Below are 26,483 nucleotides of genomic sequence, written 5' to 3'. Positions count from 1 at the left end.
GTAATTGAGTATTTTATATTTCATTTTTAATTACTGTATGTACTTGTTCATGTGCTGAATTTTTTGGTAAAAAAAGTGAAACATCAAAGGGCTGAGATCTGCTTATCAATCAGTCTATGTTTTTATCATAGATCAGAAATCAGCAAACTTTGACTCCTGGCCTGTCAGAGCAAGCTGCTGGTATGCTGGGATGTTTTGTGTATCTGGTGCATCCACAGGTATGGAGCCTCTCAGCTTCCAGTGGCTGTGGTTTTCTGTTCCCAAGCAACAGGAGTGGTGGGAAGTGGCAGCCAGCATGTTCCTCAGCCAGTGGCTTACCTAGATCGGCTGGGAGCTAAAGTTTGCTAACTCTGCTGTATTTTAAAAGTTGGAATCATGAGAAACATGCAAAAGTTTTAGTAGATTTATTTTAATGTAACCTGTTGAAAAACCTGTTGTATTAACTGAACAAATATATATTCACATATCTTCAAAATTACAGGAAATGTTTTAAATAACCATTTACTGATTTTAAAATCTCATATCACTAATGTATTTATATAAAAAGTCTTAAAATACTTCAAAGTCCAAATCAGTCTCCAATATAGCAAATAGCTCATTAAACCTGGTGTCCGTTGTATATGCTCTTACATTATTACTGTAGAAGTCAACAGTGCCGTCTTCAGATTCAGCTTCCTTATCATCAGCTTCATTGTGTCACCAGGAAATGTGTCATTGTCTGCTGTCCCATCAAGTGCATTGCAGATATACAATTTCTGAAATAATTTTTGTTTCAGTTCTGAAGGGATTGACTCCTATGTGTCTTTGAAACACTGGGCAACTGTCGCAGGGCAGGTCCTTTTGACCACGGCCTCGCGCGTGCATTGCCCATTCTGCCACACAAAGGCCCCTCCCAGAAAATGTAGGCCGCTGACACACTCTGAGAAAGCATAACTTGTAAGCGCACAATGCAGCTTTCTGTGAACGGAATTTAACCTTGTAGGCATCTAAGAACAGGGAGGTAAGCGTGAAAAGATAGAGCACAGCTGCAAGAGATAAATAAGACTCTCTTGACCAGTCCTTGAAGGTAGGGAGGTAGGCATAGGGAGATAAGACGCAACTGCCATGCACACTGACCATGCGCACACCCGGCACTGTCCACGGGGCCATCAGGCAGGCATCATGAAAAATCCTATAGGGCAATATTGCACATTACCTCATTACCAGCCTATCAGGCCCGGCCAGGGAACAGACCCTAATAAGGTACCGGATATCAGGTTATGTTATAAAAGACCCTCGACCCCTTTGTTCAGCAAGGTTCCTTGTATTGAGGGCACATGTCTTTTTGCCTGGCTGAAGGATTGATCATCCTGAGTCTGCCTCCCCACTCTTCGAGTCAAAGATAGGAGTGCGTGAGTTCTGAGCATGCTCCGAGTTCTAGTGTGTCTTTACGCTGTTATCGTTGCTGGATTTGTAAGTATTGCTTAAATATATTAGTTATTGGTTTAGTTAATAATTGAATCGTGTTAATTTCACTGTGTGCTTCTGTAGAGTGTAACTGAGTTCTATTAACCACACTGTGTAAATTGTATAATCTTGGGTTGTGTAGTGGTGTTGTATTTAGGCCATGTATAAGTGTTGAAATAGAAACCCAGGAGTTGTTAAGTTGTAGAGGTAGATTAATGACTAACTCTACCAGCTGCCCTAAAATAAGCATAGAGGGGCTGGCTGTTGACGGAGTTTTTCTTATCATTATATTGGCTTTGTTTTTGTATTTTTTGATTGCATGCTGCGCTGCCTTAAGCGAATTAGACATAGTGATTTAATATAATCAAATTATAATCACAAAGTTTGTAATCAGTTAAGTGCAGTTTGGTTCAGTTTTCCCTTCCTGTAGAAGCATTAGGCAATTGCTTGTTTTAAAATTCATCTAAAAGTCACTTGATTCTTGATAAAAGAACCATTCTGTTTAATAAAAAATCATTTGTTTCACCATCATCCAGTAGTTTTCACTGGGTAGTCAGCTTTAACCCCTGGGGGCTTCTATCACATCACCGAACCAAGTTGCAACAGGCAACCAGATTGATTTGGGGTTTCAAAAGATTCCCAACTTTTGCCGATTTTGCCATGCCTGAGCGCATCCAGTCAAACCACATTTGCATAGCCTATCTTTAAATGGTTTGTTCAGGCAGACATTGAACCATAGGCATGTGTAAGGGGTGTGTCAGGTATGCCCAGGCACACCCTAATGTCTCAAAAAAAAGTGACTTTGCATTTTAATTTAATAGCATGATACGCTCTTTTAGTTTTAAAGTATGGATTGTTGTATTATGCACTAAGCACCGAATGTAGAAATGTATAGAAAGCCTGCGTTCGCTCACAGCATGTCCTTTATGATTGAGTATTCAATAAATGTTCGCCTTTTAAAAAAAAAAAAAAAGTAAAATTCCCTAGGGACACACCCTAATGAAATGTGCTGCGCATGCCTATGCATTGAACATTTGTAGAACAGCAATTAAGTTTCCAAGTATTACAGCCAAATTAGTTTTCATTTTTTTGGCCACATGTTTCACCTCATCTGTCTTGTGTACCCTGATCATGTCCCAAATAAGCCTAGCACATTTATTGAAAAGTGTTCCTGGTCTCTTATTCCACACTTTTCCAGCTATTCAGTAGTTCCACTTTCATCCTTCACATGCGTGTACGATGATACCTGCAGGAAATTTCATGCTTTTAGGCAAGATTTTTCTTTTTAAAACAATAACAGGACAGAACTTTGATCCATTAGCTAAACATGATAAAATCACAGTAAAAAGGATTTTTCATGACCACTGGTTTTAATTAAAACTGTTTTTTACCCAACCATAGTTACCATTCTGTTGTTCAGGAGATCAAATGTCATTGGCATTTCATCCATATATCCTATTTGTGACAGTTTACATGCATATTCCTTTCAATGTTTTATAATAAACCTTTGAAGAGATTCAATTTTTTTCTTCCAGATCTCCAGGTAGCTTTTGTGCTATCTTTGTTCGCTGTCAAAGACAGAGATTATGATGGTTCATCAAGCAGATGCACCAACCTGCTGATGTGACAAACATTGTTGGCTTTACTGACTTGTATTTGTTGTCTTTCGGCATTTGCAGAGCACCCAGACAAATTCTAATCCTAGTGGTGAGGTACCCATTTTGTGACATTCAACAACCCAAACATTGAGATCTTTCTCCAGCTGAGGCAATGAAGTGTTCTTCGTTGGAATATTTTTCTTGCTTTTTGACATGTCTTTTAGTATTTTATTTTTTTCCCATTTTCTTACCTGCTTCACATTGACACAGAGTTCACGAGCAGCAATGCAATTATTGTTTGCTTCTTCATATTCAACAGCTTTAAGTTGCATCATAAGCAGAACCTTTTCTTTTGATTTCACTGTTGTTCATTTTAAATACTAATCTGAAAATCTTTACTTATAGGATTTTTTAGTTTATAATTATAATGTAGTTATAAATTTTGTAGGACTTTATATAAGAATGTCACCTGCTTCATCTCAGTCAAATTAAAATTGTTCTTTGTTTATTTGAAAGCAGTCCTGAAGATTGGAGTATCTGTGGTAATAACAGGCTATTTAAATATTATAACAGATTCCATCAATTCTGCACATTATATTTTCAGATTGGCTAGATACTTAGGTGATCCAGTGGTTGACATGCATGAAGAGATGCATGTCATAGTGGAAGACTGACAGCAGTACTGTAGTATTATCCTTCACTGTATTTTTCTAATTGGCTTGTAAGGTTTAGTCTTTTGTGAAATGCATGGGTCAAATTTCACGCAGATCTTCCATACTGCTCTTTTAGCATTCATTTCCAATCAATCTGTCCCACTAAACAAAGCCTTTTCAACTTTAAATGGCTATAATATTGACAACAATAAATTATTTTATAATCAATGTAAGTATGTGCTATAAAAATACTCATAATTATAACCTAGTCTTGTAGTAGAATGATACTAGGAAAAGCAAACAGCTAACACTAGGAACATTGAACTTTAGGGTAGTATGTTTTTAAGTGATTTGTTTACATGGGCATGAGCTGAGAAAAACGTTATTATCAATATATATCTATTTATATTAATATTACTTTTATCTCAATTATAATATAATATACAATTTAAGTAAAACTAAACTTTAGCCCATTTTTCTAAAGAAGCAAGTCCACAATTGACATTCCATCATCAGTGATCTACAACAGGAGTCAGCAAACTTTGGCTCCTGGCCCATGAGGGTAAGCTGCAAGCATGCCATGACATTTTGTTTTCCTGAAGTGTCTGTAGGCATGGAGTCCCTTAGCTCCCATTGGCTGTGTTTTGACATTCCCGGCCTATGGGAACTGAGGGATGCGGCATGGACCAAGGGACGTACACTTTCCACAGTTCCCATTGGCTGGTAACACTGAATCACAGACACTGAGAGGTGTAGGGTTCCATGCCTGCCAATGCTCCAGGTAAACAAAATGTCCCAGTGTGCCAGCGGCTCTACCCTGACAGGCTGGAAACTGAAGCCTGCCAACCCCTGAAATATAGGATTGGCTTATGAAAGGGTCCTAGGGATTTGCTATTTTTACCTATCCATCTTGGAAGTGTTGGATTATGAACAAATGGGCTAATCTAAAATGCTGCTTTTATACTTTAGTTTTAAAAGAGAGGGTAAGATGTATAACCCATACAGGCCCTGAAAGGGTTAACAGGGCCATCCTAGAGGAGTATGAGGCCAGAGGTAAATCACTTGTATGGGACCCCTCTTAATATTTTTTATACAGACAAAGGGGCCCTGATCCACCTCCCTCAACCTGCAAACTTCCCCATCCCCTGTAATTAGGAACCAGCAGTGCTCCTCTTTCCCAGTGCAATTAATTCCTGTCCCCCTAACAAGGAAAACCTCACCAGCCCCTACCCCCAGACCTCTAGAGTAGGGACCAGCAGACTGCAGTACACAGTACTTCCTCCTCCCAGTGTATCCCACCCCTGAAATACTATTCCTTGCCCAGGAAGAATTCATATGCCTAATTTGCTCCTTCCCCCACAAAGACTGATTACATGCTCATCAAAAAAGACAAATTGCCACCACTCATGACTCACAAAATGTAGCACCCTCCATCAGGCATTATTCCAAAACTCCTTTTGTCTAATGGGGATTGATTTATTCTTAGTTATGTTAACCTATGGTGGGGTGAGTTCACACCATCTGTCTCAGTCAAAACAATGAAGTCAGGCTATGACTCATCCAGACATTCAGTACCTCACTTTCTATAAATACAGAAGAGAACAGGTTTTGGGGGATCCCTCAGTCAAATGACACCAAATTTGGGTCAGCAGTGACTCTGCATCACCAGAAGGAAGTTTTCCAAGACTCCAGCACTTATGTTGAGTTGTAAAGCTCATGAAAGTCAGTAGAAACCCTCTGGTTTTCTTGTAATTTGCCAGTCCTGGTTGCAGATGTGTGGGACTGTAGGTCCTGTTCTGCAGGAAGGAGAACCCCAAGGCTGGAGCCTGCTGCTGGAGAGCTGAAAAGGGTAAGGAGGACCCTGAGGCCAGGAGTGATAAGGGGTGGCTCCCCTTATGGCAAGGACCCCCCCTCCCGCATCCAGTGCTGGGAGAGGAGAGAAAAGACAGTGGAAGAAGGCAAGGTGTGGAGCACGCAGCAGAGGGAAGACACAGGGACTGGCTCTTTGTCACCTGTGCTAGGAGTGGGGGGCCTGTGCAGTAGGGCTGTACTGGGAAAGGGTGCCTCTTAGTTGCAAAGGGTAGGGTCAGGATGAGCTTGCTCTGTACAGGCTGCTGGAATGGCACCAGTGGAAGGGATAAAGGGGAGCAGTAGGATCCTGCAGCTGCCAGCTCCAGAAGCCGGCAGAGCCGTGCACAGGAGCACTGCAGGTCTGCTGTAAAGGAAGGGCTGCAGGCAAGAAAAATAATCAAAATGCCCAGCCTGGCAGGAGGAGGGAGGGTTCAGGTCTGATTCCTGTTGCTGGCACCAAGCCTCCTGCTAGTCCCCTCCCCGACACACATGTGCCCAAAGTACAGAGCTTCCCAATGCACGGAGCCCCAGGGTGCTTGCCCCAGTCCATCTTCTCTGTGTTAATGTGGGCCAATTAGATTACCTGGCTGCACCTGGAGGGAAAGTCATTTCAGCAAGATGCTCAGCTGGGTCAGAGCTGTCTAGACTATATAGCCAGGAAGTTTGTAGTAGAAGGAATCTTGAGCATAGATGCCAGGGACACTGTCTCACCCCTGGGCTTCAAGTAGTAATAATAACCCGTATATGTAGTTTCTGCCTTTTCTGCTCTCACCATAAAAATTATTCCAGCACAACTTTTCATCAGGGAGAGAGTTTGCATTCCCGTGTCCAGAGGAGCTGAGTCACAAAGAAGGAGTCCTTCATAGAGAGGGCGACAGTGTGAGGAAAGGGGTTTCAAACTGAGGGAGCAAATCCCAAGATTTCAGCCACAACGAGGTGCCCCTCCTGGTGAGAACCCCATCACAGTGCATTGCAAAAATAACATGTAAGTAGCTTATGTAATAAGTACAAACTGTATGATTTTTTTTATTCAACAATGTAACCTTTAAAGCTCTCATTTAAATTGTACTAACGTGTTGCCTCAGAGTCTAAATCCTTTTTAGGACCTGGTACCATTAAGTAGTCTGCTCAGATCGCATTAGCACTAACAGTGAAATCATGTTGAGAAGCTTCAGGTGGTAGGTGAGTTAGTCTATACAGGACTATTTTATTTTGGGTCTGCACATCCTAAACTCAAAACTCCAGTCAGCTGAAGAAGTGGGCGGTGCCCACAAAACCTCATGATACCATCTACATGTTTTGTTAAAGTGCTACCAGACCTTTTGTTGTTTTTTAAAGTGAAATCATGGTAACCTACAACTGTGCATGTTATATAAAAAATACAGTAAAACTCCAATTGTCCAGCATCCAGTGGCCCGGCACTCCCGATAGTCCAGCAGCAACTGGAACCTGGAAGTGCTCCGGACAGCCAGACAATTGGAGTTGCTGTGAGCCCCATGGGCGCTTGCAGATGGGAAAGGGAAGAGGAGAAGATGGGAAGGGGATTATACCCCTGTGACCGGTCTGCTGGGACCCACACTGCGTCTGGCCGGAGAGGGTGGGGGGTGGGCAGGGAACGGCGCGGCGAGGGGCGAACCCTGCTGCTGCTGCTGAAACTGATGAGCGGCAAACTTGGGGAAGCAGTGGAGCAGAGCAGCTGGGGTGCTGCCGCATTGTTCCCGCAGCACCACCCCTCACCCCCCTGCTTGGTGATAACTACTGCAGTCTGGGGGGTGGGGAGCCCGCTCCCCTCCCAGAAACTCTCGACGGCAGCACGGGGCTGAGCGCAGTCAGAACGGGGCAAGTTCGGGGACTTAGCTCTCACTCCCACTCCTCTGCTGCCACTTGCAGGCCAGCGGCTGGGTTTCCCCAGCTGGCCTGTCGCCGGCGGCTGTGTGGGGCTTCCCCCGCCTTCCTGTAAAATGGCAGAGGATTCTCCCCTCACCGCGCTGTTCCCCGCCCACTCTTGGACGCAGTGCAGGTCCCGGCAGACCCATCACAGACCCCCACCGGAGTGCCTCCCGATACTCTGGCATAGTCTACTGTATAAGGTATTCATTAAATATAATTAGCAGAGTGCTCTGGTGATCTGCACTTGAGATTGGCTTTCATTGCACATTTCTGTGCCAGCAGAGGCTGGGAATAATATTACCAACAACATTGTGCACTTTGATAAGCTTTTTAATATTGTTGGATGAAAAATGCTAACAGAAGCAGGTAAGTAATATTATCTGCATTTGAGATGAATAGCATAGAAAGGTCAAGTGGCCTATGACCACCCTGAGAATTGGTCATCCAGTTAGTCTGTATCTACAAAAACAAAAGTGGCATCTTAAAAACTAACAGATTTATATGGGCATAAGCTTTCATGGGTAAAAACTACTTCGTCAGATGCAAGAATCAGAAGCAGAATAAAATCCAAGGCTTGAGTTCCAGTTCTCTGCTTTAAACATTGACTTAGGTGCACAGTGCTGTGGCAACACAATGAAGCCAGCACAATAATTTTTCAGAAGCACTGGTGTTATCTCCACTGGTCTCTTAAAGCATCTTGGCACTAATCTTCTGGAGCAAAGCTGCCTTCAAGATGGCCTATCTGGATGCAGTGAATCCCCTTTGAGCAACTGAAAATTCAGGTGGCATCAGGGATGCTTAAACAAATTGTATAATCGACATGCTGAGAGCCATTGAACTAAATGTTAACCCTGTATCTGATGGAAATCACTTTGCGCTGCTGGGTCCAGGAGTATCCCTAGTTCCAGCACCAATGAGTGGCATAGATCCACCCTAGAGTTGCCTATGCCATGCTAGCCAAGGATTGGGAGTGGGCAGTCAGGAAGATGGAATAATAAAATCTTTGCTGACACCATCCTCTGGTTATATGACAAGCAAGATGTCTCTGGTGTGGATAATCTGGCCCTAGACATAGCATCTTTGGTTGACAAGATTCTATGGTCCCATATGAGGCAAATGAAAAGAAGAATTATGTGCAAACATTGGGAAATCCAAAGGATCTTCCCTTTCCCTTTATAATAAATTCTACAGCTTAGCTTTTTATATACAATAGCAAATAATAAAATGAAATATAAAATATCAGCATAAGTTATAAGTGAAGAAACTCACAGTTCCAAGTGCTCTTCCCAGCATGATCAAACCATAAGATTCAGGAAATCACCAACACACTAAAGATTAGATTCTGAAACCATGCTTGTATTTGTAAGGGACAGAAAACGTGCAAGATGAAACACTTTCCCAACAAGTTGTGGTGAGATCATGATTTCATCCAGGACAAATTCTCTTCTTGGGAGTGAGATCTACTAGAATGTAAAACAGACTCCAAAGCCAGTAGTCAAAGCCCCATTAACTAGTATATTTAAAACTAGTCCAGACTGCTGCCCAAAAGGACTATTCCTGCATTTGCAAAGCAATGAACTATATGGCCTAACAGGTACTTTTCCTTATCTTCTGACAAAGCAGGTGGTGAAGGCTTCCATTAAATTAGCAAAGTTATATGGAAATATTAATGTAGCAGATTATTTTGAGCCTAAAGCACCCCCATGCAGCTTTGCATCATCTCTAAAATAGAACTGAGAAGAGTGAGGCTGTCAAGAGTGAAATGTGAGACCAGGACCTTCATCTGGTTGCTGACCAGGGTGAATTATGAGGTCGGCCATTGTGAAAGATATATGTAACATATTATGTACACAAACCGACATTAAATGAAAGTTAGCAGGGCTGTGAATCAAACACTCCAAGTTAAGAAATGCCAAAATAAAGGTTACCTGTGCAATCATAGTTTGGACCCTGGTGCATTTGCATTATGATATAGTCTTTAATTACACAATCACATACTTTTTTTCATAGAACCCTGTTGCTCAGGTTTTTCTTTTTTCACAGAACCTATGTCTACACTGCTGCTTTTTTTTTTTTTTTTTTTTGCTGAAGAGGATACACAAATGGCACACTCATTTACATATCTTCTTCTGATTCTTTTTGCGGAAGAGGTTTTGCCGCTAAAAAGCCCCATTTAGACAGGGCCCACGAGGAATAACGGGGCTGCTGACAAAGGGCTTTGATTTGGCAGGGGAGCATCCAGACTAGCGCGCTAAACGGACAAACAGCTGATCAGCTGTTTGTCGGCTCAGCACGGCAGCCATGTAAATTTAAATGAAGCCGTGTTCATTTAAATCGCGGCTTCATTTGACTTTGCCTATGTGTCTAATCTACATGCCTCTGACGACAGAGGCATGTAGTCTAGACACAGCCTAAGTGTCTTTAGTACATTTAATTTCTGATTCTGATATTTGCAGTATCAGCCTTTCATTAGAGTGTTTACTGCTTTCCTATTCCTTGACAGTTTCTCCTTCGTGTGTAGATGATCAGTCAGATGGGAAATGCCAGAGTCCACATCAACTGTCAAGGTGTTGGAACTTGATTACCCAAGTATCCCTTTGATAATGGTGAAATGTGGCCCCCTGGTATGTCCGGATTACATAAAACCTTGGATGCAGCTGTTCTTTAATGATGCTCCATTGGCCCCAGGTATTAGAGGTGTGATTTTTCAGGCACATGTCATTTGGGTTAAGAGATAGGAGGTCACTAGCCCTTTTGCCAAAATAATGTTTCACCTTCCACTTCTTATTTTTCTTCATCTTCTGTATATTTTCCTTGTTATGTGATTTTGGGAAGTTATCAGTTACTGGTAAGTTAGATAGTAATAGAGATGTAGCCGTGTTAGTCTGGTGTAGCTGAAACAAAAGACAGGACTATGCAGCATAATAAACCATGTTGTTAGTCTTTAATGTGCTGCATAGTCCTGTCTTTTGTTTTGGTAAGTTAGATGCCCTTCTTCTCATTAGCTTTTCTCCGGCTCAGCTGTTATTCTCCAGGGCTGTGTCTACATTGGCCCCTATTCCATAATTGGGATGCAAATGTAGCACTTTGGAATAGGCAAATCCGCGGGGGATTTAAATATCTCCCGCGGCATTTGCATTAACATGGCTGCCACTTTTTTCCGGCTTGTAGATAAGCCGGAGAAAAGCACCAGTCTAGACGCGATCCTCCAGAAAATAAGCTCTTTTCCGGGGGATCTCTTATTCCTACTTTCAAGGAAAAGAGCTTATTTTCCAGAGGATCGCGTCCAGACTGGCGCTTTTCTCCGGCTTATCTACAAGCCGAAAAAAAGCGGCAGCCATGTTAATGCAAATGCCGCAGGGGATATTTAAATCCCCCGCGGATTTGCCTATTCCAAAGTGCTACATTTGCATCCCTATTACGGAATAGGGGCCAATGTAGACACAGCCCAGAAGTGTACCTTGGTAAATCAATAAAACTTCATACAAATATCCTCATTGTCAAAAGACTTTCACAAGCCTTTCCACAAGTCCATTTGATAGGGGGCAGTTTGCACTGGATGAAAATCTCAATCTATGGCAAATTCCCTAAACCAGCACTATAAAATTGCAGCCTATTACCTTTAAAGACTTTATCTGGAATTCTATGTCTGGAGAAGATTCCCGTTATGCCAGTTGTCACTGGCTTACTCTTAGCACTATGCAGTGTGCAAATTTCTGGATACAGAGAATAATAGTCTGTAACTGTTAAATAATGCTTTACTTGCCAGATGGATAAATCAGAGCCAACCTTTGCATAAGGCCTTTCTGAATCTGGATTAGGTCTCAGTGGCTCTGCTTGTTAGCATGGCCTGTATTTCATGCATGAAAAGCAATTTTCTACCACTTAATGTCGTGACTGATCCAAGGCCAATACAGTACTTCTTGTGCTCATTGTTTTCACTTCTCAGTTCCTAAATGACCCTCGTGGATCCTCCACAGCATTTCTTTTCAGAGGCTTATTAGAATTACAATCTGACTGTCCTTGAAAATTATCCCGTTTATCACAGTAAGTTCATATCTGCAGTGCCAATTTTCTGCTACACTTGGACAGCAACTGCTTATATCTTTAGGCCATCCTTTAAAAATCACTTCTTTAAGGATTTCAAATGATTCATCTTTCTCCATTTCCTGTCTTACATGTCGCAATGTCTTATTAATTATGGGAATTGACTTTACAGGCAGATCTACATAGGCTCGCATCTCTGTTTCTAAAGTCTTCTTTGGTTTCATGGGAATGAGCCACTTCTCTGGAAAGTGCATCTGCAGTGAACACGAATTTACCAGGTGTGTAGGTCACGACCAAATCACACTTTTGCAGCTTTATCATTATTCTTTGAATTCTTACATTACCGTCATTAGCTGTTTGCGAAAGAGCACTCTCAGGTGCTTGTGATCCATTTCAGCTTTCACTGCTTCTCCAGAAATACACTGATTGCACTCTCAGGGTACATCTAAACTACAGAACTTTTCCGGGATACACTGCTTCTTGTATCAGTTGTTGTTTTAAACCTGCCCAGGATTTCCTGCTGTTCTGCACCCTGATGCCATTCATTGCTATTCTTTATGAGTTTTATCAAATCTGCTGCTTTGGTAGATACAGCAGGTCTGAATTTTCTTAAGAGAATTAACCATTCCTAGGAACCGTGGAATATCAGTTACTGGAGACATGACATCACTTCAGAGGCTGAAATCTTTTTCTTCACAGGTGTGACGGGGACGTGCCAGCACCCTGCATGCCAACCGCGCCGTCGCTGGCGTTCTGGGGAGAAGCGGCCGCGTCGCTCTGGCTTTGCGGCACCTGCTCTGCGGCTGCCAGCAAATATGATGGGGACACTCCGACACCCCACCTGCCAGTTGCACCATCCCTGGCATTCAGGGGAAAAGTGGTGGTGGTGCGCTGGCCTGGTGCTGGACATGCAAGCTCCATGGTGACTGGGGACGTCGGCCTGTGCTCATGCGCCGAAGAGCAGGAAGGGGGAGGGGACAAGACCTGCGGCACGGCTCTCCCCATGTCAGATGCAGCCCCGGCGGGATGCTTAAAAGAAGCACCACCTCCAGGAGAGAGGGGTCGCCCGGTGTAGAGGATGGGAGCGACCGTGAGGAGAGGAGGAAGGTAGGAAGCGGCCCAGGGCATGGCTTTTGGACTAGCCCACAGGTTGGTGCATTGCTGGTTTTAACCCCACCAACTGGACCAGGGAGCCCAATCCTGGACCTTAGGACCCTGGGCCGGGAGGAGAGGAGGTGGGCCCAAGGCCCCCTACCTTTCCCAGCTGCTTACTGGCTGAGAAGGCCTTAGTCGCAAGGGACATAGTGGGAGGCTGCCAGCTGACTAGGCCTGTCCAGTGGGCTGGCGGCCCCCCAGACACGGAGGACATTTGGTGATGCCCAGGAGGGTGGAGTGACAGCAGGTGGAGGAAGGACCTCTCTGAGTGGCCTTCTGCCTGCCTGGTTGCAACAGGTTTTACACCTTCCTTGGAAATAATATCCTTAACAAAAGTCAATACTGTAATTCCTAAAAACATTTCTCCCTATTTAGTTTGAGGTTTGCAGCTCTAGTTGCATGAGGGACTTCCTGAGTCTATGTTCATGTTCCTCTTTCACTGAGCCTCAAATTATGACATCATCCACTGAAGTATCAACACCATTAGTATGTTCATGGATCATATGTATGGATTTGTGGTACACTTTTCCTGCTAAAGCTATGACACAGGGTAAGTGTAAGAATCTGTATTTTCCAATGGGGTATTAAATGTGCATAATTTTCAGCTTCCTTCAGGTAATTTTAGTTGCCAAAAATCTGAGGGTGCATCCAGTTTGCTGAAATATTGAACATTAGAAGATTTACCCAGCATTGCTCAGGTCTTTAACTCAAATAAGTTTTGTTTCTCTTCATTTGAATCATTGCTTTGGGGTGGGCCTGGGGATGAGGAACTCAGTATTCACGCAGCCCTGGGGAGAGAGAACAACCCCAACCCCCTCTCTCTGCAGGAGCTTGAAAAACACCTGTCCATGGCAGCTGCAGTGGGCACAGCCAGGAGAGGAGTGCATGTCCCCTGGCTGGGGAACAGACAAATGCACAGACAAACAGATACATAAAAAGACAAATTCCCTGAAATATATAGTAGATAGCTATCTCTTTCTCCACTCCTGTCAAGCGATGTGAATGACTAGTCGACACATTAATTGACTAATCACTTCCCCCCGCCCCTTGCTGCCTATATCAGAAAGAGGCAGCCAGGAGTGGGGAGAAGAGGAGAGGTTGCTTCAAAGTGGCCAGACCCTGGGCTCCATGAGGCACTGCCACTTTGAAACACCGCGAGCAGCCCTCAGTTGGCCTGGGTTGCATGTGGTGTTTCATACAGGCAGCATCGCATGGAGCCCGGGGTCAGCTGGGGACTCTGACACCAGGCTCCATGCAGTGCTGCCACTTTGAAATGCCATGGGGAGCACAGGGCCAGCAGGGGACTGGTTGAGTCCCCTGCTGGCCTCATGCTCCCCACAGTGCTTTTGCCTTTGAAGTGTAGCAACAGCCCAGAGGCTATTGCTTCACTTCAAAGGTGGGGGCGATCATATCGACTGATCAAATAGTCGATGCAAATTGCACTGACTATTTGATTAGCAAATTAATCTAAATTTAACATCCTTACTCCTGTCTCCTGCTGGCCCAGTGGGGCTATAGCTGTCCTGGTTCCCATCTCTTGTCCCTTGCTTCCCCTGTAGTCATTCTGCAATGTAACTGCCCCTCTTGTCAAACTCCTCCCTTGCCAATTTATGAGAATCAATTGAATTCCAGGCACATCACCTTTAAATTATGATAAGAAGAAGCTGCATACTAAATTTGGTCCTAATTCTTACCGTTGAGGAGGAGTTCTTGAACAAATGGACTCACAGATAGACAGACAAACACACATTTCTAAAATATATAATAAGATTTGCAAATTGAGCCATGATCTCTTTCTTGGTGGTAGGTTCAAATGTTCTCTTTTTACAGATCTGTTGAGGTCTCTCAAATAAGCGTATATATAATTGGCCATTACTTTTCTCCATGATGGCTAGGGAGCACATCCATTGTGTTGGCTTCTCAATTTTTTGTATTATTTGCATTGCTTCTATCCTCGCAAGCTCAGCCTGGAGTTTATCCCCAAGTGCAAATTTCACATTTCCACATGGACAGATAACTGGAATGATCCGCTTGTTTATCTGCTTATATTTTCACCCTGCAAGCAACCTGACCCTTGAAATAAGTCATGATATTCCGTAAAAAGTGCCTCAGAGCCACGTTCAATATGACTTTGGAGTGAGAGCATCCATTTTGCCAAACTGAGCTTCTTACTTGAAGCCAGGCCGAAAATTGCTATAATTCCTTTTGGCACTAAAATGAACAGGAGATTGGTGTTTTTATGCTTGATGCTAGAAATGCACCTGCCTTCACTGGTATATTTGTTCCAGGATAATCGGATACTTTTATTTTTGGGGTCCCAGTTTTTTTACTTATTTTTAGCCTCTCATAATCTTGCTCAGACAGATAATAAACCTGAGTTCCTGTATCCACTTTTAGGGGAGAAATTCATCCGTTCACGGGAATAGGCAGTATGTAATCCCTTTCATCAGACTTGGTAGATCCCAGTATGTCCTCAACCAGATTGTCATTAACTGAATTTGTTTGAGTTTTCTGCATTTGAGATCTGCAGCATTTTGAAAATTGATTATTTCCCACAAACTTACGATGGAGTTTCCCAAAGGCAACACGTTTGTTTGCGATCAGGCTATGATCCATATCTTCCATATTACCATCTGTGTCTTCCCTCTCTCTAGCAGTGGTTTTCATAGCAAGTTGTCATTCCACTTTCTGATTAGACCTGTTCTGGCTATTTTTAATACCTTATACATGGATAACCCCATATAGTAAATTCAGTTCTTTGGCTTGTGTTTTCGCAGTTTCTGCTGCCATGTATATTTCAAGAGCATTTTCTAAAGTTATATCACCTTCACAAAGCAGTCTCTCAACACATTTTCCTTAATGCCTCAAATAATTCTCTCTCTGACCTGAGACTCTGTCAACAAACCAAAGTCACAGGTTTTACCAAGTTTCTTTAATTTTGGGACATATTGCACTACGGTGACATGAGTTTTCTGCATGCATGTAAAAATACTTTGTCTCTCAAAGGTCTCATTCCTTTTTGGCAGATAATGTTCCTTAAATTTAGACAGTATTTTATTTAACTTCATATTTTAAATTGTTCTAAATATCCAGTGCTTTCTCCCCAACAACATGCAAAAAGATGGATGATTTCATTTGATCTTTTTTCTCCTCTGCCCCTATGACCGCTAAATACAGTTCAAATTGTCTGAAATTTCTCTGCAACATTTCCTTACAGTTGCAGACTACAAGGCAGTTGGAACTCATCCATTTTGGTTCCTCCTCTCTCCCTTTTTCTTAAGCTAGTCAAGCTACTGTTGTAGCAAAAGCCTCTGTACTTGGTATTCCACATGCTGTTCTGGTACCTCCCTTTGTCTCTATGTTTCATTGCTAACACAGGAGTTAATTTCAATATCATTGAATGAGAAGGAAACTACAGCACTTCTGACAACATGTCTGACAACATCTCACGATTCATTAAATAACCAGTGAATGAAAAAGGACTAACACTTTAATAAAGTAATATGGAGAGCTTCTGTAGGAAGCTGCCGCACACAGCAATGTAGCGTTCCCAATCCCTACCTGCAAGACATATCTCCAAATTCCCATGTTCATAATATTGTCCTTTATGAGGGAACATCTCTAAATTATAATCTACAAACATACCTCTGCAATGACCATCTGTGAAAAGTGACTTGCCCCGCATTACCTAGGATCTCTGTGTCAGAGAGAGAGATAGAAGACAATTCTAATGAGAATGAGACCATTCTTTCTCTTCTGGCAAGCCCTTATTCATTACATTAAGTAAATCTTTTGTTCCTAATCATTTGCTTAATATAAGTGTTGCCTAAATCTACACTGTGATCTAAAATATGTTTGATAAATCTGCTAATACTATTTTATCCCTGTATCTTCACACAACTGTTATCATAGGGTAGAAGAGACAATATTTTAGAATCTCTGCACCCAACATTTTTGAAGCCAGAATCTTTTATTTTGCAGAGCAGTCTTTTATTTCCCCTTCATTCTGTGCACACATTTTATACATAACGACCAGAGACAGTAACATATATCCATAATTATTCTGGATATACTAAGCAGTTTGTATTTTAAAGTAGCAAGCACACTGATGAAGTCATGAAAGTTTCTTCCTTTTGTTGTGACCAGTTGCAGTGTTTTAACATTTGATCCAAATCCTGCCATCTGATCCAAATGGGCAGACCCTTATTATCATGCAGAATCCTAGTGAAGTCACTGTGGCATTATACAGATATATAGACCCATCCTTGTAAATCTGATGTCAGGCTCGGAGCCTTAGTTCTCTTTTGTAAAACTTGGTCTGATGTCTTAGATATGCTCCTCTTACCAGATCCATGTTCCCTGTGCACATTTGGTGCCACGAGGTGACTCTGCTGTGTTCTGGTTTCTGCACGAAAATGTTTGTCTGACTTCATCAGCAGAATCAAGAATGCTGGCTTCAACCTACAAAGTGCAGAGTATCACCATTTTCTATTAGCTTCATAGCAGTAGAGGTAGCTCAGGATTTCACAGCAGGCGTTCAGTACTACTTTGCTTAACAGGGGACTTAAGCCTCACACTCCAGTAAGGAGATGAATAATGCTAGAATTGTCAAGAGTTAGCCAATGGATTGTTAACTTTAGGTAACTAGAAGGGAAGAAAATGTACTTTTATTACCACGTGGCCTTCACTCAATGATGTGTTATTCACTTCAGAAATTAACTGATTTGAAATGTTTTTATTTTGATTTCACATGCCCTGGAACCCTGCCATCTGGTTCCTTCTTTTCAGCATCATCTTTTCAGTTGCATTACTCATTTATTTAGAGCCAAGCATGTATTAAGTGCTTTCCTGGTCTGGGTTCTTCTGAATCTTCTTTGGAACACTGCAGTGCTCCAGCAGGGCTTCCTGATAGTTGTGTAGCCCAGGAGAGAAGGGAGTTGGCACTAAAGTCAAGTTTGAAATTGTGTAACAAAATATGCAATTAATTGTACTGTTCCATTTACTTTAAAAAAACCCAATTCCAAGTAGGGGTGGTCAAAACCCAGAATGGATGCTCCTTAGGGAATTCCAGTGTGGTTTTTTAAAAATAATTCCATTTTAGAATTTCAAGTGGAATGAAAGGAGTCCAGAATTTTTATTTAAGAATAATAGAAAGGACACTGTTTTAACTATTTCAAAGAAAAATGAATAAGGGTCCCCAACAGAGTGATCAGATAGCAAGTATGAAAGAACAGCTGGGGAGAGGGGGATGCATCGGCACCTATATATGACCAAACCCTGAATATTGTGTTATCCCTATGAAATTGAGACATCTGGTCACCCTAGTCCCTAAGCTGTCCAGTGCTGTGAATGCCCATCTGATGAGCTGCCAAAACCCACAAGCCTGGAAGTCCCTGACAGCCCTGCTTGATTTAGAGCTACTAGGCTCCTGGTTTCTCTGAAGGGTGTCTTGAGTACTTCAGTTCAGGTCAGAGTCCCAGCGCTGCGGCAGCCCATGAAGGCGTGACAGTATTCACTCATTCCCACAGAACATTTAGATGTTGACAAATTGCTACTTTTTGACAGAAAAATGTTCCTTAGAGAAACTATTCAATTAGTTCCAATAGCAAGACACTGGATTTATAAAAAAAAAATCATGCGTGGTCTTCAGATGTGAATTTACCCTTTTGAAGAAAGAAAAGAAAGACCTGCCCAATAGTTGTTACTGTTTTGTAGCATATTTTATGTAAAATTAATGTGTCTCCTGTTGTTTTCAGGAACAGGGCTAAACATAGTACAGTATCTTTGTCCTAAAATGTGAGGAGAATAACTATGATAAATGGCTTTGATACTTTCTTCTTCAGAATTGTACTTTAACTCCAGCATGACAGTACTGCTTCTCACTGTCAGAGCCACTTAGTTAGTCATTAGGCAAAGGATATGTCTATACTGACCTCTCAGGGTGTGATAGCAGCTTGAGTACACCTACCTGAGAGAGGTTTAATCCAGCTAGCTTAGGTACCGGAGCAGCAAAGCCATGTCAACAAATTCACAGTGTGAGTTGTGCAAGATTACTTTGCACAATAACTCAAGGCTAGCCTGGGAGGAAGCATGTTCTGTACCAGATCATAACTAGCCTGGGTACATGTACACAAGTTGAAATCTCTCTCTCTCTCTCTCTCTCACACACACACGACTGCAGAGTCAAAACACCCACAGACAGAACTACAAGTTGAAATCTCACACACACACACACACACACACACACACACACACACACACACACACACACGACTGCAGAGTCAAGACACCCACAGACAGAACTACAAAAGCATGGAGTGTATTTATTAGTGATTGATACATATCGAGGTCAACATACATGAATCCTAGGAGCCCGTGCCTGACAGGGTGTAACAGAGCAATAGCTTATGACATGCCAGTAGTCTCTTTGAAGGGACTCCTTATCTCATCATATTTACTAACTGTAAAAGTGGGGGTTTGTTTTTACATTAAATCCCCCCCATCTCTCTCTCACTCACACTCACACTCACACACTTTTTCCACTGATTAAACTTTAACTTCTGTGTGCAGGGGAGGAAATGAGTGCTATTACTCATAGTTGAATGTTTGGGAGCTAAGGGTACGTCTAGACTACAGGCTTCTGTCGACAGAAGTTTTGTCGACAGATACTGTCGACAAAACTTCTGTCGACAAAGAGCATCTACACTACATTGAGTTCTGTCGACAAAGCAAGCTGCTTTGTCGACATGGTAGTGTAGACGCAAAGGACAGTTTACATGCAATAACACCTTCTGTCGACAGAAACTCTGTCGACAGAAGGCGTTATGCCTCGTAAAATGAGGTTTACCAGCGTCGACAAAACTGCTGAGTTCTGTCGACATTATGTCGACAGAACTCAGCGGTAGTGTGGACGCTGGTATAGTTTTGTCGATAAAAGTCCACTTTTGTCGACAAAACCCTGTAGTCTAGACACACCCTAAGATACAACAGCAATGGGGCACATGCAAATAGGCAGGTTGCTGGGGAAGCTAGATAGTTCAGAAAGATCAGGGCACCTAATTCTTCCTTCAGTTATGCTGGTAAGCAGACAAATAAGACAGACAGAGTGGTAGAGGAGGGAAAAAAATCAGGATTCTTGTGCTCCTCTGATACATTAGCTTTTTAATGGTATTCCACAGACTTAAACTTTTATATGACACCATAAGCTTGAGGAATCCATGATTTTGGAAAGGAAAATGGGATAATGTTTTCTTGCATCTGGTCCTAATTACTCTTAACCCTGAAAGAAACTTTTGTCATCTAATAATTCACACACTGATGAAACCAGCCTGTTTTCTGGGGCAACTGTCATATTCGTGTCATGATGTTGCATGACTTCTCACCCAAACCCTTAAAAAGTGCACCATGAAGAGCCACATGCTGCTACAGGACTTCTGGCTGAATATCACTGAACTAAGCCAGAAATAAAATATTACAACACACACACCCTCTTGAGCCATGAGCTCCCTTGATGTGAATGGCCACACGACTCAGGAAGTCAGTATAGTGACAATGGGATAACCCTGATCCGCATAGATTGATATAAATTAGGGAATGTAACATTTTTTTAGCTTTGGAAATGTTGCCACCAGTATGCAGAACCCAGCATTTGTTGTGCATGTGCTAGAAGCCAAAGATATTAACTTGTCTGCTATGTTAGAGGAATCTGCAAAGGTAAGACTTATAATTCAAGGATTCACCGTTAAAACAATAAAACGTGATCTCTTTTCTCAATAATACATTTCTGCACCAAGGTTAACTTGACTTATGAGCTCTCCAGGGTCTCAACTGGAATAAAAATAAATCTGTTATAGTGAATATTATTGCCTTATACTTTTTACATTTTTATTGACTCTTGCTAGTCTACATAAGCTTATGTACAGTTGATTGCATTTAACACATATCTCTTCTCCTGAAGAAATGTAATGCAGAACACAGATATTCAATGAGAGGAAAAGATACGTTGAAAAGGGAAATGTCAAAGCAAGTCCCTCTCTATGCAGCACTGGTAAGAGCACATCCATGGCACAGTTCTGAACAGCTTGACTGAAGATGGCTATTGAAAAGCTGGAGAGAATTCAAAGGAGTAAAGTAATTAATGAACAACCACCTCCAGAACATCTGCCGTTTTGGGAAATATCCATAAAGTAGGTGAAGGCTGAATTATTCCCAGGGACATCTGGAGGGATTTGGACTCATATTTTCTAGTCTTGTTTCAAACCCTGGAACAATGTGGAGATGATACTTATTTCTGAAATAAGGTGCTCTCTGAATTATGAATTTGTCATAGCTATTCATAATAGTTTATTTCATCAGCAGGTTTTTAATACTGTAAATGTGAATAGCATCCCATAGTTATTTCAGGGACTAACTGAATGTATTACAGATGTCCAAATGCTCTTTTGTATTCAGCCCTGTAGGTACTGAGCTTGTTACCATTTTAGACATGAAATCACTATGCAGCTCTCAGGGCTGGGGCAAGAGGCCCAGTGTACTGGGCAGCACTAAAGGCTGCCTGCAGGCTGGTGTGGTATGTTCAGGGCAGTGCTTAGGGCTGTGTTCCCCGGCTCCATCCCTTCCACCTGAGTCCCTGCCTCTTCTGGGAGGGCGGAGCTGGGTCCCTACACACACCTTGCCTTGCAACCCATGGAGACTGTCACACCCCCAACCAGTGTCTCTGCTGGGAGTCCCTCCATATACCCCAGCACCCTGCAACCACAACTGGACTCAGTCCCTAAACTTCTGTCCCTGGGCTGCCACCTTAGCTCTTCCCACTGGAGTGACACCCTGTTCTCCTGAGCAAGATCCCCTGCAGCTTCTCTACTGGGAGGTCATCCTTAGGGGAGCATCCCTCGCCCTGACCCTCTCTCACTGTTCCCCTGTGTCTAGCTCTCCAGGGAGAACATCTCACTAAGTAAGGGTATGTCTACACTACAAAGTTAATTCGAACTAACAGCCATTAGTTCGAATTAACTTTAATAGGGGCTACACATACAAACCGCTAGTTCGAATTTAAATCGAACTAGCAGAGCGCTTAATTGGAACTAGGTAAACCTCATTCTATGAGGACTAATGCCTAGTTCGAATTAAGTAGTTTGAATTAAGGGCTGTGTAGCCACTTAATTCGAACTAGTGGGAGGCTAGCCAGCCCCAGCTTTCCCTGGTGGCCACTCTGGGCCAAACAAGGGAAACTCTTCTGCCCCCTTCCTGGCCCCGGAGCCCTTAAAGGGGCATAGTCTGGATATAGTGCTTGTGCCAGTTGCAAGCCTGCCAGCACCCAGCCAGCAGACCCTGCACCTGGCACAGCATGAGCCAGCCACCCGCTGCCACCCAGCCCTCCACCTCTTCCCGGGACCAGGCTGGTGGCTCACAGGAGTCTGCCCAGGGCCGCAAGAGGCGGGCGCCCACCTGGTCTAGTACAGAGATCGTAGACCTCATCGAGGTTTGGGGGGAGGCCTCCAACATCCACGATCTCTGCACTAGGCACAGGAATATGGCTGTCTTGGGCAGGATAGCTGCCAGCCTGGCCACCAAAGGCCACATGCAAACCCAGGAGCAGGTTTGCATGAAAATCAAGTTGGTCCAGTGAGACCCCCGACCCTGAGGCCTGGCTTAGAACATAAGAATGGCCATACTGAGTCAGAGCAAAGTCCATCTAGCCCAGTACCCTGTCTGCCGACAGTGGCCAGCACCAGGTACCCCAGAGAGGCTGGACCAAAGACAATGACCAAGCGATTTGTCTCATGCCATCCATCTCCAGCCTTCCACAAACAGAGGCCAGGGACACCATTCCTACCCTCTGGCTAATAGCATTCCATGGACCCAACCTCCATGAATTTATCTAACTTCTCTTTAAACTCTGTTATAGTTCTAGCCTTCACAGCCTCTTGTGGCAAGGAGTTCCACAGGTTGACTATGAGCTATGTGAAGAAGAACTTTCTTTTATTAGTCTTAAGCCTGCTACCCATTAATTTCATTTAGTGTACGCTAGTCCTTATATTATGGGAACTAATGAAGAACTTTTCTTTATTCACCCTCTCCGCACCACTCGTGATTTTATAGACCTCTATTATATTCCCCCTCAGTCTCCTCTTTTCTAAGCTGAAAAGTCCCAGTCTCTTTAGCCTCTTTTCATATGGGACCTGTTCCAAACCCCTAATCATTTTAGTTGCCCTTTTCTGAACCCTTTCCAAGACCAAAATATCTTTTTTGAGATGAGCAGACCACATCTGTACAAAGTACTGAAGATATGGCGTACCATAGTTTTATACTTCCCCTCCTCCTTCTTCCTCTGGCTTCCCCCTTCCAGCTCCCTCCTCCCTGGTTTCCCACTCCTCTCCCACCTTCTCTCTTCCCCTCTCCCACCTTCTTTTCCCAGTCTCCCCAGAGGTTAATCCCCCTCCCCACACTTTCTATTTTTGAACACACGTGTCCTTTATTTTTTACATCAGGAAGGGGGGCTAGGGAGGGGTAAGTGGAAGGAGGTGAAGAAGGAATGGTTTATTGGACCCCGATGGGGAAGACTGGGGTGGCTCTGCGGGCTCCTCAGGGTGGAAGCTCTCCTGCAGGGCCTTCTGGATCTTGACAGCCCCCCGATTGACCCCCCCCCCCCCCGATAGCAGCCTGCTGCAAGTGCAGCCGGGCTGATGGCCGAGTGCTGTGATGTGCCGAGTATGGGCACTCAGGGCACTCCAAGACAGGACTGCTTAGCTGTCCCTCATCGAGGTAGACAAGCAAGTGGGGAACCCAGAGAACTGTCTGTCCATGGTGGGGATTGGGTTCCTTTAAGCACAGCCCTCAGCTAGCCTGAGGTAGCAGCTCCACACTTGAAGTCCTAACCTGATGCCCTGCCGGCACTGGTTCCAGCCAGCCTTAACTTCGGTTCAGGGTCCACTCAATGTGGACATGCTATTTCGAATTAGCAAAACGCTAATTCAAATTAGTTTTTAGGTCTAGATGCACTAATTCGAATTAGCTTAGTTTGAATTAACTAATTTAAATTAAGTTAGTTCGAATTAGTGCTGTAGTGTAGACATACCCTGACCACCTCTGTTGCTCTCCCTTCCTTCATACCCCTATAGCTGATTGCTCCAGCTTAGGGTAGGCAGGCAGTTCACTGCTCCTGTTGCTGCTGCTCCTCCTGCCTTCAGCCATCTGATACTGACTTAGGTATGCCAGCCAGCAAAGCCTTCTAGCCATGCTTCTGCCTTCAGCCTTCTACCTGGAACCATTTTCTGCTTCCTTCCAGGAGTCTCCCAGTCTCTTGAACTCTGCAAGCTCTTACTTGCCCTTCCTGACTGAACCACCTTCACTCACATTAAAACTCAAGCTCCTTCATTGCATATTTCATAGCCCCAGGACAAGGGTGGGCAATAATTTTTTTGGGGGGGGGGGCACTCCAAGAATTTGGTAAGTGGACAAGGGTTGCACTCTTCCATGATATTAATGGAGGAGATGCGGAGTATAGGATGGAGGTTGGGTGCAGAAGGGGTAAGGGCTTGGTGTACAGGAGTGGGTATGGGAACTAGGAGAGAGTTTGGATGAAGAAGGGGGTTGTGACCTGGGGCAGAGGACTGGAGTGCAGGAGGGGGGGCAGAGTCCAGGGGGAAAGGCAAGGATTCTGACCTGGAGAGGAGTGTAGGTGAAGGTACAAGATCTGGGAAGGGGCTGTAACCTGGGGGAGGGGCTAAAGGTACAGAGTTTGGTAGGGTTATAAGAAAGGATTCTGACCTGGAGGAGGGGTGCAGGAGGAAGTGCAGAGTCTTGTAGGAGGTTGTTGTGATCTGGGGCAGGAGTGCAGAAGAGGGTGCGGGTATTTGAGTTGTGACCAAGGGTAGGGGATTAGGGTGCAAGGTCTGGGAGAGGTTTGTGACCTGGAGAGGTGTAAGAGGGGGTACAGGATTTGGGAAGGGGTATGGGTACAGGAATGGAGGAGCAGAGGGTTTGGGTTATGTGGGGTAGCAAGCAAGAAAGGGGACTGATGATTGGTGAATGGTTAAGGTGCCAGAAGCAGGGTCTGGTCAGGAAGCACTTACCTGGACAGCTAGTTCCTTAGCTAGGTTCCTTAGCTTCCATACTCCCAGCACAAGTCAGAGCAGCTGTAGGAGCCATGTGTTCTGCTCTGAACTGAATGCTTTGAGCCTGGGAGAGGAGAGGAGGAATACATCATATGCTGCCTATCCTGCAAACAGGCAATTCCTATTGGCCAGAAACTGGCCAATGAAAGCTGCAAGATTTTGCTGGGGGGCAAGGCAGCATGAGAAACCTCTCCCCCACTCCCTGTGCTTGCAGGGTTCAGAGAGCCTGCAGCCAGCTTTTCTGAGTACCAAGTGAGAGCAGGGCAGGCTGGGAGGTGGCTGAAGCTCCTGTGGGCCAAATCTGGCAGGTTGGTGGGCCACATCTGGCCTGTAAGTCATATTTTGCCCAGCCCTGCTCTAGGCATTCCCCCGCTCAATTAACTGGCCAAGTGAGAGCACCCACTCTAACAAAGGCAAGCTGAACCTACTTCATTTACTGGGCCCAGTCACTCGATAGCCCTATGGAATCCCATGTTTTCAGAAATTTAGCTTTTTTCCATCCCCAAAATGTTTTGTGATGTTTCCATCCTGATGCAGAGCTTCCCAGAGCCTTCTGTGCCTTTGTAACCTCCAGAATGGTTTGTTATATGCTGTTGTGTTTCGGGCTACCCTTAAAACCCACTTGCAAATCATAACTGCTGTTGCAGCATGATTGCTCAAGGTCCTTCACCTCCATGCACTGGCAATACCCAGGCTCTGATTAGGTTCTTATATCATGCCCATCACTATGGTATTTCAGCACCCAAAGCTGCAATGACAGTGTGTTATTCTGCAAGGGTATGACTAGACTACATGGCTCTGTCGACGGAGCCATGTAGATGAGTTTACTAGACATAGCAAAATGAAGTGGCGATTTAAATAATCGCCGCTTCATTTACATCAAAATGGCCGCCGCGCTGTGTCGACGATCAGCTGATAGGCACAGCGGGGCAGTCTAGACACTCCGTGGTCGACAAGGAAAGCCTTTGACAACCACTCCGGTGAACCACATCTAGACTGCTCCGCTGTGTCGATCAGCTGATCGTTGGCACAATTCGGCAGCCATTTTTATGTAAATGAAGTGGCGATTATTTAAATCGCCGCTTCATTTTGCTATGTGTAGTAAACTCATCTACATGGCTCCGTCGACGGAGTCTAGACATACCCCAAGTGTGCTTATTAGTATTTAGAGTCCTTTGATTAGGTGCCGCCTGTCTCCTCCCCCATGTCAACAGCCAAAAATTATGGTTGGCATTTGGGATGTTATAACCATACAACATGGACAATGCAGATTTTATTCCCATATATCTCTGCTGCATGGAGAAGGGCAAGCAAAGGAGCCACCATCATCATCACTAGGAGTTTTAATGGAGGAAGATAGTTTTATAATTTATTCAGAGCCTTGCCCACCAAGGCTGCCTAGTAAGACAAAATTGAACACACCACCTGCCACTGCCTCATACTGAGATGAGTTTTGGAGATGCACTCACCCATTCCAGGACCCCTCGCTTATATCACTGTCTCTGACAGATTTTTCCACTGTTGTAAATTTTACAGATGGTGGCTAGAGGAAAACCAGGTAGTGAAATGGGCACTTTCCTTGTGTTTGGCACAGAAGTATTGGGTTTTAAAAAATAGTTTCAAACAAATCAAACAAGTAATCATTATAATTAAAGACAGTAATAATTTGGTCTGAGTTTTTTTTACCACAAAACTTGGTTGTGGGTGAATGAATATAACAGCAAAAT

The 26,483-nt window shown here is 43.8% G+C and overlaps 1 long non-coding RNA gene across 4 annotated transcripts; it reads left to right on the top strand.

Moving 5' to 3' along the window:
- Positions 1-25,588, top strand: LOC112545280 (uncharacterized). 4 transcript variants are annotated; one of them, XR_003088746.2, is made up of 6 exons: positions 1-1,452; positions 2,982-6,533; positions 9,942-10,126; positions 11,658-11,763; positions 12,185-13,190; positions 20,598-25,588. It is a non-coding gene; the product is annotated as an uncharacterized LOC112545280 (long non-coding RNA). The 4 variants fall into 4 exon arrangements; XR_012903301.1 differs by lacking the exon at positions 9,942-10,126 and having other exon boundaries at positions 3-1,452; positions 12,185-12,592; positions 13,016-13,190; XR_012903300.1 differs by lacking the exon at positions 9,942-10,126 and having other exon boundaries at positions 2-1,452.
- Positions 25,589-26,483: the final 895 nt, after the last annotated feature.

This window comes from Pelodiscus sinensis, chromosome 4 (genome assembly GCF_049634645.1).
Source record: "Pelodiscus sinensis isolate JC-2024 chromosome 4, ASM4963464v1, whole genome shotgun sequence".
NCBI lineage: Eukaryota > Metazoa > Chordata > Testudines > Trionychidae > Pelodiscus > Pelodiscus sinensis.
This window is presented reverse-complemented; position numbering and strand designations above follow the sequence as displayed.